Below are 11,563 nucleotides of genomic sequence, written 5' to 3' on the forward strand. Positions count from 1 at the left end.
TCCAACGACTGGGAAATTATGTATAGGAGGTAGGGTTTGGCAAGGGGATTCTGTTGGTGGGAGGAATTGGACTAGGATGCTCACCTTAGGTGACGGTAGTCGAAGAACAGTAGAGATGGGGCTGTATTGCGGGGTGGATTACGAGTGATTGGAAAGGAATTAGAGGATGGGATGATGGGGCTTTTATAGAGGTGCTCCTGGCGCACGTCGTGACTTGAAGGGTCTGCCGAATCGTAGCCGGAGGAGGGAGATTAGGAGGTGAATGCCATTGTTGGGCCAATAACTTCGCCAGTTACTTGCATGAGATTAAGCGCATCATGAGTGGAGCCATTAGACTGAACGGACTCGTCGTTGAGTGGGGAGTAATTCTTGTGTTGATGACGAATGGAAATGGTGAAGGGATAAATGGGATTTGAAGGGAAAAGAAGACGCAGCAGCCATGGCATTTCTTCTTGTACAGGTACGTGCACGTGCGTGCGGGAGGAAGGAGGAGAGCCTAGCCGTCCGCTCGCTCGCTCGGCTGGACCGCTGGCCTGCTGGCTGGGCCATGGGCCAAGTTTCTTTAGTGACTAGACAATTAGAGAAAAGAACAATAAAAACAAATATAGAGAAGAGATGACCCAGTGCATACGTGAATGTGGGTGACCAATTTTTGGTGCGTACGTGCAATAGGCCAACAATGGCTAGGCTAGGATGCACATATTGGTTCAAGGACCAATAAAAAGAAAGAGAACTAAAGGAGTGAGAATAAAAGAAAATCAATATAATATAATATTGATTTCTTTTACTAGGATTGCTACAAGAGGACCAGAAACAAGGACAACTTAATGGTCTTCAAAAAATCCAAGAAATCAAAGTAACAAAAATAAGCAAGAAGAACTTAAATGAAATACTACGAATGAATAAATCGACTCAGGATATTACGGAAAATATTTTCCACCTGACATGTGCTAAATTAATTCCAAACAGCTTGGTATTAATTTGAGCAATCTCCAAAATATAATTAAAGATTACGTTGCAACGTCCCTTGGCTTAGAGAGAAAAAAATTGAACTCTCAAAAAAATCAGGATGTTACAACTCTACCCTCCTTAAAAGGAATCTCGACCCCGAGATTCAGAGCTAAGAGAAAATATTTGGGAACTCCTCCCCGAGGTCGTCTTCTCGCTCCCAAGTTGCTTCCTTCTCGGTGTGATTACTCCACTTCACCTTGTAAAGTTTGATCACCTTTCTCCTAGTTGTACGCAACTGCTCATCAAGAATCTTCATAGGATACTCTTCATATGTCAGGTCATCCTTGACTTCTATGTTGTCAAGTGAAGTCTTCTGCACCTCTTCCTCGGGTTTCTTAAAACACTTCTTCAGCTGTGACACATGGAAAACATTGTGCACATTTGACAACTTCTCTGGGAGTGCCAACTGATAGGCTACCTCTCCACATCGAGCGGTAATCCCAAACGGACCAATGTAGCGGGGCGCTAGCTTACCCTTGATTCCAAATCGACGCATTCCACGTAGTGGAGATACCTTCAGGTACACATCATCTCCTATCTTGAATGATATGTCATGACGACGTTTATCCGAATAAGCCTTCTGTCTAGACTGGGCTGCCTTCAACCTTTCTTGAATCATTTTCACTTGCTTGTCCGCCTCTTCCAACGTGTTAGGTCCAAACACTTGGTTTTCACCTACTTCATGCCAGTTAATAGGTGTACGACACTTTTGTCCATATAAAGCCTCAAAAGGAGCCATCTTTATACTTGCTTGATAAATGTTGTTATAAGAAAACTCAGCATAAGGAAGACTCTTATCCCAACTACGTTGATAAGTCAAAGCACAAGCTCGAAGCATGTCTTAAAGAATTTGGTTTACCCATTCCGTTTGTCCATCAGTCTATGGGTGATATGCTGTACTGAAATCCAACTGAGTTCCCAGAACTTCATGTATTTTCTTCCAAAACCGCGAGGTGAACCGAGTACCTCGATCTGACACTATCCTCTTAGGAACTCCATGTGCACAAATGATTCTTTCCATATACAACTCTGCGAGCTTCTCTCCACCATAGGTAGTCTTTACTGGAATGAAATGAGTTGACTTGGTCAATCTGTCCACTATGACCCAAATAGAATCAAATCCAGAAGATGTCCTTGGAAGGCCTGTGATAAAGTCCATTCCAATTTCTTCCCATTTCCACACTGGAACCTTAAGTGGTTGTAGTAGTCCCGCGGGCTTCTGATGCTCCGCCTTGACCCTTCGACATACGTCACACTGTGAAACATAATCAGTGATTTCTCGCTTCATACTCGACCACCAAAAACTACCCCGAAGATCATTATACATCTTTGTACTTCCAGGGTGTATTGAGTATGCTGACTCATGAGCTTCCTTCATGATCGTGTCCTTGATATCCTTTTGGTCTGGCACCAACAAATGGTCTTGAAACCATATGCTTCCACTCTCATCCTCTCTATAGTCGGGTGCTTCACCCAATTTGATTTTCTTTCGAATCTCTTCAATGCCCTTGTCATCTTTTTGCGCTTATCGCACTTGATCTTGGAGAGTAAACTTGACCTCTAACATTTCACCATTTTCATCAAGGCTCACATACAGATTCATCTTTCGAATTTCCTCATAAAGTTCTGGCGCTTCCTTCTGAATCATCACATTGTTGACATAAACCTTCCTGCTCAGTGCATCAGCTACGGCATTGGCTTTACCAGGATGGTAGTTAATGTTCAGATTATAGTCCTTGATCAAATCTTGCCACCTTCTCTGTCTAAGATTCAAATCCGGTTGTGTGAAAATGTATTTCCAACTCTTATGATCCGATTATATCTCACACCTATTTCCGATAAGGTAGTGCCTCCAAGTTTTCAAGGCATGCACTACGGCGGCTAATTCTAAATCATGTGTGGGATAGTTAACATCATGAGGGCATAGCTATCTCGATGAATAAGCTACAACCTTTCCTTGTTGCATAAGCACACATCCAAAGCCTTGTTGAGAAGCATCGCAATAAACCTCAAAATATTGAAGAATATTTGGCAATACCAATACTGGACCAGTTGTCAACCTCCTCTTGAGTTCTTGGAAACTCGTTTCACAAGCTTCTGACCACTCAAACTTTTTATCCTTCTTTAACAACTGAGTCATAGGTCTAGCTATTCGGGAAAAATCTTCAATGAACCGACGGTAATACCCGGAAAGTCCAAGGAAACTGCGTATTTCTGACACATTCTTGGGTTGCTTCCAACTGAGTACTGATTCCACTTTTGCTGGATCCATGGCAACTCCTTCGGTTGAGATGACATGTCCTAGAAAGTCCACTTGTTTTAACTAGAATTCACACTTACTAAACTTGGCATAGAGTTGATGAGCCCTTAGCCTCTCCAAAACCACTCGAAGGTGTTTCTCGTGCTCTTATTCACTCCGGGAATAGATCAAAACATCATCGATGAACACTACAACAAACTTATCCAAGCAATCCATGAATACGCTGTTCATGAGATACATGAAGTAAGCTGGCGCATTTGTGAGTCCAAAAGACATTACCAAAAACTCATAGAGACCATATCGAGTAACAAAGGCGGTCTTTGGAACATCTTGCGGGCGAATCTTCAACTGGTGGTATCCCGATCGGAGATCTATTTTGGAAAACACACGTGCTCCCTTCAATTGTTCGAACAAGTCATTAATCCTTGGCAGGGGATACTTATTCTTAATAGTTGTTGCATTCAGCGCTCGGTAATCCACACACATGTGCATGCTACCATCTTTCTTTTTCACAAATAGCACAGGTGCGCCCCATGGTGATGTGCTCGGCCTAATGTAAGCCTTCTCTTCTAACTCCTGAATTTGCTTCTTCAACTCGGCTAATTCATTCGCTGTCATCTTATAAGGTCTCTTCGCAATAGGAGTGGTGCCCGGTATTAACTCAATGACAAACTCAATCTCATGGTCTGGTGGCAATCTAGGCAATTCATCCGGAAAGACATCTGGATATTCCTTCACCACTGGAACATCCTCCAAAGTTAACTCCTTCACTTTGTTCAGCATGCAATCAACCTCGGGTTGAGGTGCAATCCTAGCTTGGTATTCCACAGTGGCCCCTTCAGTGCTTGTTAATGTAACAAAGGTCCTAGCACAATCTACAAATGCCTTATGTTTCCTTAATCAATTGATTCCTAAAATGATATCCAAGCCTTTGGAGTCTATCAAGATAAGATTTGCTAGGAACTCTACCCCTTCTATAACTATAACCACTTTAGGACACTTCTGCCTAGTCCTTAAAATACCCCCAGGTGATTGCACTACCGTTTGCAAGTTCAAACCCTTAGTTCAAAAATGATGTTTTTTTAGCAAAACTCCTTGAAATGAACGAATGAGAAGCTCCAGTATCAAAAAGTACTAAACCGTAATATGAGTTGATCGGGAACATACCAAGAACAACATCTGGTGACTCTTGAGCCTGCTCGATGGTGACATGATTGACCCTTCCACGTCTTGATGCATGAGTGCACCCCCTGGTGTATTGAGAATGCCTCAGCCACGTCCAGCTGCGGGTGTATTAGCTGCAGAACCCAAATTGAACTTCACTGGAGTGGGACCAGTGTTCTTGTTGGGACATGCAACAACAAAGTTACCCTCTTTCCCACAACTGAAGCATGCCTTTCTAGTTGTATTAGCATGATTACCTCCCACTTCAGCTCATGGAGTCTTATATGCATTTGGCTGATAGGTGTTGTTGGGCCTTGATGGCTTGACATACTGTGCACGATAGCTAGGATGATGACCAATCTTTTGTCGGGAGTTACCTGCCCCATGGTGATTCTGTGGTGCTCTACGCTTGCGGTGCTCCTCTAACTCCCTCCTTGAGTTCTCCTCGAGTATAGCCTTGTTGACAAGTGCTTGAAAGGTAATGAAATCATGAGATACCAGCCTGTCCTTTAACCCAGGGTTCAGCCCCTTCAAAAACTTGGTAGTCTTATCAGCTTCAGTTGGAATATCTTCCCTTCCATAACGTGCCAGCTGTGCGAAACGACTAAGATATTCCGACACTGTCATCTTTCCTTGAGTAAGAGCTCGGAACTCATCCCTCTTTAGCTCCATGATGCCTGCAGGAATATGTGCGGTGCGGAAAGCTTCTGCAAACTCATTCCAAGTGATAGTTTGGGCATCCTCACGAGCTTCACAATAAGAGAAAATAGAAGCGAATACTAGACAATTTACAAAAATATTTTATAAAATAAATCCTAAGGCTTTCCATTTCTAACTAAGGCCACGTTACTAGGTCGACATCGGCTCTGATACCACTTCTATGAGAACCCGGAAATTATTTCCAGACCCTCCTGTGTATATTTGTCAATCCAGGATCAACTTGACAACACAGCGAAAATGGTATCATTGCAGAACAATAAAATAAGTATAAGTTTAATAACTCTTGCCACAAAGGCATACATAGTGAAATGTATCATGACATTTATTACAACCAGAAACACAGCGGAATATATAAATACGTAGCGACTCCATCTCAGCCATAGGCAGTCGATGTAGTCAACGTGTCCTCACTCCTCAAGATCATCATAATAGTCGTAGTCGACGCCCTTGTCTTCATAGATCTCTGTTGTTCAACAAAAGTATTGCCATGAGTACATTACGTACTCAACATGCCTCCACGGGGAAGGACCTAATAGCTACATGTGGCTTCAAAGGAAGGCTGTATGGCTCATTTGCATAAAGCTAATTTTGTTTGACAAATAGAGTAGTTGTATAAAAGCAGTTTTAAATGAAAACATATTTTATCTTGAGAATAACTTTCATCAAGTGGGGATCCTCGATCAACTCACGTCTTTCATAGGTTTCAAGAATAGGGGCAAAGAGGGAATAAGCAAGACAGGTCCTGTACGTCAAGAAAGATTCATGTGTTGTCCATGACCGTGGACACGGCTATTTGAATAGTTTTACACTCTGCAGAGGTCGTACACTTTACCCACACGACACAATCCCGACTTGTTGCCACCAGTGGCCGCTGGTATAGTACTCCATTTGGTGTACTGGCAGGGGGATTGTGACGAGGTCTTTGGACCAGATCCCCCAAAGATGTGACATGCCCACCGGGTCTGGCGCACGGAACTGAGAGTAAGACCTCATACCGATCCCCCCATCTATGCCGAGGATAATCATCGCAAGGCAACTATCCCATCTGCGGTACGGCGACATCGAGACCTAAGGCTGACTAGCTTACTTGACCAAGCCAGTGCCCATATAGCATGTGGTTGTACTGTTATCACAATCTTCAAATCCAAGACTTATCAGGCCTTATGCGGCACGGACGATTGATTGCCCCCTTCAACTTGTGAAGGGCAGCCAATCGCTCCATCAATCCTTGATTCAGCTGTCGCCCGCACCAGTATTCAGATGGTAAGTTTCACCCAGAGTAGAAGAGGATAGAGAGGGTCAACAAGGGCCAACTGGCCTAGATCAGCATTAAGTTTCAACTGTGAATGACTCGGAGGTCATTCAACAAGGCACCTACAAGGTGATAAGCATGGCTAAGCATTTCTACTCTACTGGAATTATATACTTCTACTCAAGTGTCAAGTAAATAGGCGCCAAGCGGATCAGGGTAATGTGTCAATCGACACGCTTGCTACGAGAATTAAAATAGCATGCACATAGTAACAATAAAACTCAATGCAATTTTGTAAACCATAGGATAAGTATGATCAAAGAAGGAGGCATGCCTTCGTTGTCGAGTCCCCCGTTTCCTTCTTCCTCCTAGTGCTCCTCTCCCGTACCGTCGCCTCCTACTCGTAGTAACGGCGAAGCACAATAAATAACAAGCAATAAAATCCAAATAACATCCAAATGAAATAACAACATAGGAAGGATTGGTAGAAAGATGTGGATGGATATGGAGATTTGGAAAGAGGTAGATCGATTGATGATGAGTAGAGGGATTGAATGGACTGGTTGGGTGACTAAGCAAAACTCAGACACCATGTCTAACGTTCTAAATAGCAATACGCTAACTGGACTTTATTAATGCCCAATACAAAAACTTCAGACTATTTATAAATAAAAGACAAAATAATGACTTACATGACATAAAAATAAAACAATATCTATCATATGCATTTGAACGGCACAACTCAATATAGCATAGCAATACAAATTTTCCAACAAATCAATATTTAGATAAAATCTAAATATTTATAATGGTTAAAACATCAACTATAGAATTTAACAACAAGCATCTTAAATGTCAACCAAGCTACTTCCTAAACAAACTCGTTAAGTTACAAAACATCAAACAATAGCATGATCTTAAAGAAATGCTAAAACATAATAGACTCAAATCATGTAGCATATAATTAAAATAATCTAGATACATATGAAGCAAATGGATCAATAATAATCTAGTCATAGCATGATCAACTCTTGTAACAAAAATCATGAACATGATATAACTCACAACACCACGTAGACTCAATCAAAATAATTTAAACAATAATTCTACAATCTTCCGAAACTAAACTGGAACATAAATATTTCTACGCATGACAATATTGTTTAGAAAGTACGCATGCATATACTATGTCTATGAACAAATAAAAATTATCGCACTTCACTAACATACATCAAAAATAATAATTGTAAAACTAGTTCTAGAAATTCTATGACCAATTCTAATATATCCTAGAATCACTCAACAATATTAGGACAAACCCTAGGCATGCTATGGACATGACAATAAGACATAAACAATTTTGCATGATTACATATATAAAACATCATACACACTTAATAAAAAATAACACAATTAAACATCTATTGAAATAAAACAATTAACTTGCTCCTAGCGTCATCGAAACAGCCTATGGGTTTAGCATTGGTTTTGGGTCACCGAGTAGTCGTTGGAGATGGAACCGGTTGTGTTGAGCGAGCGAGCGCCGGTGTGCATCATCGTCGTCGTCCGAACTCCGGTGATGAAGAGATGGTGGTGAGTGATGCTCCTAGTGACGAGAAGGCACCGGGACACGGATGGACATAACGGACGATCGACGGGTGACGTCGACGTCAGTCCCGAATAGAGCAGCGGCACAACTCCATTGTGCGCGCGGCCAATGATTACGAACGACTGGGAAATGATGTCTAGGAGGTGTGCTTTGGCAAGGGGATTCTGTTGGTGGGAGGAATTGGACTAGGATTCTCACCTTAGGCGATGGTAGTCGAAGAACAGTAGAGATGGGGCTGTATTGCGGGGTGGATTACGAGTGATTCGAAAGGAATTGGAGGATGTGATGATGGGGCTTTTATAGAGGTGCTCCTGGCGCACGTCGTGACGCGAAGGGTCTGCCGAATGGTAGCCGGAGGAGGGAGATCACGAGGTGAATGCCATTGTTGGGCCAATAACTTTGTCAGTTACTTGCATGAGATTAAGCGCATCATGAGTGGAACCATTAGACTGAACGGACTCGTCGTTGAGTGGGGAGTAATTCTTGTGTTGATGATGAATGGAAACGGTGAAGGGATTAATGGGATTTGAAGGGAAAAGAAGACGCAGCAGCCATTGTGTTTCTTCTTGTACATGTACGTGCACGTGCGTACGGGAGGAAGGAGGAGAGCCGAGCCGTCCGCTCACTCGCTCGGCTGGACCGCTCGCCTGCTGGCTGGGCCATGGGCCAAGTTTCTTTAGTGACTGGACAATTAGAGAAAAGAACAATAAAAACAAATATAGAGAAGAGATGACCCAGTGCATACGTGAATGTGGGTCACCAATTTTTGGTGCGTACGTGCAATAGGCCAACAATGGCTAGGCTAGGATGCACGTATTGGTTCAAGGACCAATAAAAAGAAAGAGAACTAAAGGAGAGAGAAGAAAAGAAAATCAATATAATATAATATAATATTGATTTCTTTTACTAGGATTGCTACAAGAGGAACAGAAACAAGGACAACTTAAAGGTCTTCAAAAAATCCAAGAAATCGAAGTAACAAAAATAAGCAAGAAGAACTTAAATGAAATACTACGAACGAATAAATCGACTCAGGATATTACGGAAAATATTTTTCACCTGACATGTGCTAAATTAATTCCAAACAACTTGGTATTAATTTGAGCAATCTCCAAAATATAATTAAAGATTACATTGCAACATCCCTTGGCTTAGAGAAAAAAATTGAACTCTCAAAAAAATCAGGATGTTACATATCGGAGCTTATGAACCATAGAGAATGTAGCGACCAGACCTCAAACAGTCTGATCTCTTTGCTCCGGTGTCATCCCTGGATCAGTAATGCTGACACCACACAGTACTCAGAGGATTTATAACAGAGTATCAATCACACACTTATTACATCGAGTGTCTCAAAAGAGAACTTATTACAATAAGTATGGCTTAAGGCCATCTAATAACGATAACAGTGAAAGGCTTGGAAGATAAGTGAGTCCATCAACTCCAACGGCATCACTGAGTATAGGACCACGACCTAAAAACTCCTTAATCATCGTCTGAAAAGTCTGCAACATTAACGTTGCAGCCCGAAACGGGTCAGCACATGGAATATGCTGGCAAGCTAACACATAGAGAGTAATGGAATGAAACAGCTATACTATATGCATATTTGGCTGGTGGAAAGCTCTATGGTTACAGTTTTGCGTAAAGCCAATTTTTCCCTACTTCAAAGGAATAAAATTTAATTACTATCATGGTGGTTGTTAAACATTGAGAATGGTTGACAGCATTCTCAATCCCAATTAAAAATCATCATTAAACAAAACCCATCAAAATTAATTTAGAGTAACATGTTGAGATTCACATGAAAATCCAGGTACTAGGTACTCAAGATGTCCATAACCGGGGACACGGCTAACCATGATTAGTTTATTACACTCTGCAGAGGTTTGCGCACTTTTCCCCCACAAGACTCGATCGCCTCCGTTTGGTTTCTCGCACTACATGGTGTTTGAGAAGACGGATGACCGAGACATAGTCTTTCAGAAGCGCTAGCACCTTACGATGGGTAGACCGTACCACCTACATCCCCTACATCTGCTAGTCTACCACTGTAAGAGTTCGCACGACTTAGTCAACTATGCTAGAGCCCATAATAGCTTGTGGCTGCACACGGAAGTTTCTAGTATGAATAGTCTCATGATCCCTTTGAGCCTGGGTGGCGGTCCAAAAGAAAACAGGCAAGTCCTGGAATACCCAGGTGCCTCAATCCACCCAGATGTGTGTTTAAGTTGCCACCTTAGATAAACCATTAATTAACAATCTCACATCTGTCATGGATTTCACTCACCCAATCCACGTCTACTAGCATAGCATGGCGTAATAAGCAAACGTAGAAGTAACTCCCAAAGGTTTGATAATAAACAGGTAATAGGTACTACCTCATCTACTTCCCATCCCACAATTTAATTAGATCCTAATCATGCAATGTGTGAGGATTGATCTAATGCAATAAAACTGGGTAGTAGAAAAGGTATGATCAAAGTGTTACTTGCCTTGCTGATGATCCGTGAAACCTAACGATTCGAAGTAACAGGCGGTGCACTCCGGGTATTCTATCGCAGACAAACAAACAAGCATCCAATAAGTACTCATCTAATGCACAGGTAAAACTCAAATAAGAGATCTAACTAGAAGGTTCAACTTAAGAACTCCGGTTGGCAAAAAGAATCAAATCGAACGAAGCAACGAAAGACAAACGGTGAAAGAAAACAACTTCATTCTACTAATATGGATCTAGGACAAATTTTACAGTAGCAAAAACTTGTTTAAGTTGGTTAAATGGATAGAGGGTTTCGAGACAAATCCCTAGGCGCTTGAATCGCCTGATTCTGATAAACGAGCGAAAGGTTAAACTAAAACGAAAATCGAATGAGGAATCGCGATCAGAAAAATCGCGGATTTAATCCGAGAAAAAAGAAAAACGATGAATGCCGAAAAAAAATTTCTCTTTTTTTTCGGCACGGAAAACGAGGTGCGACGAACCTCGGGCGGCGGGATTGTCGGCGGCGGCGGCGGCTCTGGTGGCGCGCGCGGATCGAGGCAGGGCTGGGGCGGCTCAGGGCGGCGCTATTTAAAGGCTGCCCCGCGCGGTGTCCCGCTCGGGTACAGCCCGAAGTCGGTTTGTTTTTTTTATTATATTCCGCTCGGAAGAAAAATAAAAAGAAATACTAAATGGACTCCAAAAATTCCAAAATAAATTTTCACGGGCTTCTAAAATCAAGCCGCACAAGGTGAACATTTATTTGGGCCCTAAATGCAATTTTGAAAAACGCACATTTTTCCTAAATTCAAATAAAACACCGAAAAACTCCGAAATAAAATCTTATTTGATTTTTTTATTAAATCCTCAATATTTCTTTATTTTGGGATAGTCATTTTATTCCCTCTCTCATATTTTTGTAATAGAAATAATTGATGATAAAATAAATAAAATCAAATGATCCTATTCTCAAAATTTGAGAGAACTCAAATATGAAAATAACGAAATCCCCAACTCTCTCCGTGGGTCATTGAGTTGCGTAGAATTTCTAGGATCAACCAAAAT

Source organism: Triticum urartu, chromosome 4, assembly GCF_003073215.2.
Source record: "Triticum urartu cultivar G1812 chromosome 4, Tu2.1, whole genome shotgun sequence".
Classification (NCBI taxonomy): domain Eukaryota; kingdom Viridiplantae; phylum Streptophyta; class Magnoliopsida; order Poales; family Poaceae; genus Triticum; species Triticum urartu.